Source organism: Sardina pilchardus, chromosome 12 (genome assembly GCF_963854185.1).
Source record: "Sardina pilchardus chromosome 12, fSarPil1.1, whole genome shotgun sequence".
Taxonomy (NCBI): domain Eukaryota; kingdom Metazoa; phylum Chordata; class Actinopteri; order Clupeiformes; family Clupeidae; genus Sardina; species Sardina pilchardus.
This window is the reverse complement of record NC_085005.1, coordinates 18,158,214-18,163,488: the sequence shown is the minus strand read 5'-3', so window position 1 is coordinate 18,163,488 and position 5,275 is coordinate 18,158,214. Positions and strand designations below refer to the sequence as shown.

The 5,275-nt window shown below is 41.2% G+C and overlaps 1 long non-coding RNA gene across 1 annotated transcript; it reads right to left on the bottom strand.

The window, feature by feature from the left end:
* Positions 1–2,991: 2,991 nt before the first annotated feature.
* Positions 2,992–4,959, bottom strand: LOC134098419 (uncharacterized). The gene is made up of 4 exons (XR_009941034.1): positions 4,875–4,959; positions 3,880–3,970; positions 3,697–3,737; positions 2,992–3,287 (listed from the first exon to the last, which is right to left on the bottom strand). It is a non-coding gene; the product is annotated as an uncharacterized LOC134098419 (long non-coding RNA).
* Positions 4,960–5,275: the final 316 nt, after the last annotated feature.

The window sequence follows — 5,275 nt, the reverse complement described above, 5'->3', positions numbered from 1 at the left end:
CAATTTTGGTGAGGATCGGTTGAAATTTATGACATAGGGAAATTTCTTAGTGTTTTTGATTAAATCCAATATGGCGGCCGAATCAATTACATTGATGTCATAAGTTGCCATCTGTCCACATAAGGATCTTCCACAGTATTACTAGACATCACTAGTATATTGTAATTCTAAGCACAACAGCAGCTATAGGCCAAAAGGCATGTTTCTGAATTACAGCGCCCCCTAGAGGTCAAAGGTCACCAAATTTCTTGAGCGTCCTTCCGATGGGGTCACGAGTCCATGTACTAAGTTTGGTTTTGATGCGTGTAAGGGTTGCTGAAATATGAGCCAACTTCCTGTTTGGCGGCTTCGCCGTGAATTTTGATTCGCTGTTGTGGGCGAACGGTAATACTTCCGGAGACAAAAAGCAATGCGTGGGCAAAACACATTCTGTGGATGCTCCGTGTCAAGTTTGGTGTCGGTCGGACAAAATTTGTGAGAGGAGTAGGCTCTCAAGTGTTTTTGATGAAATCCAAAATGGCGGAAAATCCATCATGGCGGAAAATGACGTCATAGGGTGCGTTGAACTCGGGCAGGTCCAAGGATTCCAATGATACCTGACTTTTGAAAATCGGATCAACGGGTCAAAAGTTACGTGCATGAAGGCACCTCTAACTTTGACCTGTTGGTGGCGCTAGAGGGTTCGAGGTGCCGACATGAAATTTGGTGACATGAATAATGGGACTGTCCCTAATCAGTGTGCCAAATTTTACAACTTTTCACCAGTCGGTTCTATGGGCTGCCATTGACTTCCATGGCGGAGGAATAATAATAATAAGAAAACTAAGAATCACAATGGGTTCCTCGCAGCTTCGCTGCTTGGCCCCCAATAAGAACAAATAGAAAAACAATGGGTGCCTTCGCAGCTTCGCTGCTTGGCCCCCAATAATAATAAAACACGATGAAAGCCACTAAATCTCTACTTAAAACATATCACCTGCACACATAAGCCCGTTGATGGTAGGCTACAGTAAGGCCATCCATGGCTCACCATATCTACCGGGTAGGCTAAATGTACGTTGGCCGACGCACTTCCGGGCAGAATAGTCAATCATCTTTATTTAGGCTAGGCTATTGTAATATAATGAATATATATGAATATGAATATATGAATATGAATAAATGAATGGGAGATTATGTGATCTGCAGGTATCACTTTCACGCCACCTGTAGCTGAGTTAGACAGAGGGCGAGCCTGCTTGCTCTGTGTAGGCCTATTTAGCCTAGGCTATGTCCCTCCCAAACTGCGTTGAAATGGTGCGCTTGACAGCCAGAATTTCAAATATTTCCAGCTGAAGGAACCCCCGGACCTGTAGCCTAGGCCTACATAGGCCAATGTGATCCGCAATATTAATTAAAAAAAATAATATAGCCTACTAATAATAATAGTAGCCTAATAACAACCTAGGCTACTAATGTCAATAGGCCTACAATATCAATATCAAAGCATATCTTAGCCTAAGCGTAAGCTGAGCAGATAGGCCTAGCCGGTTACATGCTGCCACTCAGACATGCCACCACTACGACGTGCTCATTTAGACATGCCTCTATTTCGACATGCTGCTATTTCGACATGCTGCCAATCCGACACATTTTAGTACCCCCATTCCGACAGTTTACAAATCCTATTTTTTTTCCAAGTCAATTTAACGGACCCTATATGAGCCCGACGGACGCAAAGTGCATCAAAAAACACACCCATTCTTCTGTTAACCTACACATTGCTCCGCGATTATTAGTCACATCGAGATGAGACCTATAGCCTATTGCATGAAAGGGCAGAACCGGGGCTTTCCAACGAGACTAGACAAGTGTCTGTACGATCAAGTATGAAAGCATGAATTTAAATCAAAGTAGGCTATAGGCTATCATATTTCCAGTCTATATTGCTCTGCGTTCACCCATGCAGCTCTCGCTTAAATTACTCCGGGAGCAGGCATCGTACAGACATGACACGCATATCAAATGAAAGAAGAGAAACAGAGCTGTCCATCGATACCAAACACATCGATCCTTTTGTGTTATACAAACAGACGAAGTGACAAACAAATAAGAATGTCATATAGTTTCGGGTACCGCTACTTTCGTTTGATTTAGGCTACTCGTGAAATCGCCGTCAAAAAGATATGGCTTGCATGTCAGATAAAAGAGGAGATCACCAGCTAACACGGTTACGTTGCGGTTACGTGGCGGTTACGTAACTTCATGACCAAACATACGTTGCCGGCACGTAAGTTCTGACGTTGCCGGTACGTGCGGGTGAAAGTCCCGGTTACGTTGCCGCAAGGTAAATTGGCAACGTTGCCTGTACGTAACCTCCATGTAACCGCCACGTTGCGGCAACCAGAAGACATACTGGCGACGTTGCGGCAACCTTCTTGAGAAAGGTTGCCATGACGTCGTCGGCACGTTAGGGCGGATCTGCATGTGCAGTCCTCATTTGCCCTTAAATATCTATAGAATTCACAAAATCTAGTTGTCTGAAATAGACAATATACAAGCCACATTTACATTTTACCTGAATTTTGACTGGTGGCTGTTGCTACCCATATGAAAAAATTCATAGTTTATCACAGTAAATACACTACAGCATACCATATGTTTTTTGAACCTTACTATAGTAATTTTACTATAGTAAACTATAATACAGAAAATTGCAGTTTTACTTTTTACTGTGGTATTATTACTATAGTATACAACAATGTACTGTAGTGTATTTCAGACCTTTTGCTACACTTTTATTACACTAGAGAATACCACAATATGATACATACTGCATTACACTATAAGGCTTTTTGTTGTCTAATGTTGTTTTACTTTACCTGGTGGATAGTAAACCGTATCACTACTAGTTGTCATTTTAAACAATGCTGTAATTCACCGCATTTAAATTAAGCCTACAACCACTTACCATTTCTATGCACTAAAATACAAAAGAATAAGAATGATTAATTCATTGAACAGATTATTTATTGATTTTGACGTTTGCCAGCATTATTACATTTCTGCCGTATGAATGCTTCAATGTTCATGTCAGTTAGTAGGTGGATCTTGCCCTGGCGCGGGCCTTGATGATGCTGTTGGTGGATCTTGCCCTGGCGCGGGCCTTGATGTTGTTGCTGTTGGTGGATCTTGCCCTGGCGTGGGCCTTGATGTTGTTGCTGTTGGTTGGCCTAGGTGTGGCCTTGCTGTTGATAATCTTGGTGCACAGAGAAATTCCTTCATCCTCTCCAAAACCTCTGGTAGCACTGAGCAAAGACAACACGCGAAACAAGTTAGCCAACATGTGAAACAAATGAACAACAACAAAAAAAAACTGTGTCAAGAGTTCTGGTTGTGAAAAACATATTTTCATACAAAAGCGTTTCAGAAATTCTCAGAATTAGTATTCAAGATTGTAAATACACAGTAGTATGCTTGGTCACAACACCCTAGATCTGCTCAAGATGTTTCTGCTGCAAAGCTGCAGAATTGAAGCTGCATAGAAATACAAATTTATACTGAAAATTGTGGCCAGTTTGAACTTTCCTGTATGAACTTGGTCATTACATTTCAATGTCGCTATTTTGTTCTTGAGTGAGTCATTTTCTTTCTGCAGGCTATAATAGTCTTCTTGCAGCTGTACGTAGAACATAAAAGAAATCTAGTGAATCTCACCTCATTCCATGTTTCGTCAGCTTCATTCAACTGAGATGATCCTACAACAGACAGAAGATGTAGACAAGGGTTAAAAGGTTACATCATGACTACATGTAGAACATATATAAATAGACAGAGATACTTTATTGATCCTGAAGGAAATTAAAGATATGACACATTGCACCATCACAATCTGAATACCTTGATTTTGAAGCTCAGTCAACACATTTAGTGCTGTGTTCTTTCTCTTGTTCTTCTTCTTACCACTTGTGGCTTGACTCAACTGAGGATACTGTAAACCAGAATAAAGTTACATTTTTCAAAGAATGCAGAAACAATAAAAGCCAAGACAGTTAATTCACCCCATAATCATCCAAAACAGCATAACATTTTGTGTCTTTAATAATGTAATGATTAAATTCAATTCAATTTTAATTGAACAGTGTGCATAACAAAAGCATTGTCTCAATGCGCCTTACAGCAAGGAGCACCCAAGAGCACCAGGGGCAAGGAAAAAGGTTCCTGATAGGAAGAAACCTTGGGCAGTTCCACAACTCAAGGGACTAACCCAACTGCCAGGGATCACGCAGTGAAAGTCAAAACAGTAGCTAGGGTAGGCTACAGGATGTCCATATAAGATAGTGTTAGTGATAGTAATAGTGATAGATAAGCGCTTTGGGTTGTACTTGTGCACGTTAAAATGTGCTATACAAAGAAACATTACTTACTATAGTGATGATAGGATAGAGTGATGCAGGATAATAAGATAGTGATAGTGATAGAGTGATGCAGATAGCGCTTAAGTCATGAGGTGGGGTGGGTCATATAGCAACTTAGGCACTTTTAGCCCTTCCGCCCCCCACCCCTTGGCTGAAACCAAACACTAATTTCATTGCATTTTTTTTTTTTTTACATCGAGTGTCAAATAAAACTTCCTTGACTCCTTCACTCTTTAATGTATGGCACTTAAGAGTACATTTGAGAACCCCTCCCCCCCCACACACACCACACACACACACACACACACACACACACACACACACACACACACACACACACACACACACACACACACACACACACACACACACACACACACACACACACACACACACACACACACACACACACACACACACACACACACACACACACACACACACACGATACATAGTTGTGAGAAAGTTAATACTTACCGGCGGTAGCTCTCCGTCTGAGTACAAGCGCTAGTAGTTTTCATCCTCTTTCCCTTTCCCTCCGGACTCGACAGGAGCTCTCCGCGAGGATAACGAGTCATTTTACAGGATATCTCCTGCCTATTGTCTGAACACAGTGGCAAAATCGTTACAGAGAGTATTTGACATACAAAATAGACACTATGAACCCGCCCCATTACAGATAATTCATGGCTATAGTTTCCATAGTAACATTAAGCTAGCTAGTGATTACCAGGCTAGCGTGCTAGCTAAGGATAACAATTAGGTAATGTTTTGGAAACGAAGGCGTTTAACGTAATATCCGACATCTTATAGCTGCTACATGTAGTTATGTACATGTTTTAAATAAACAGAGTTAAAAGAAAACCAAAAATGGTGTT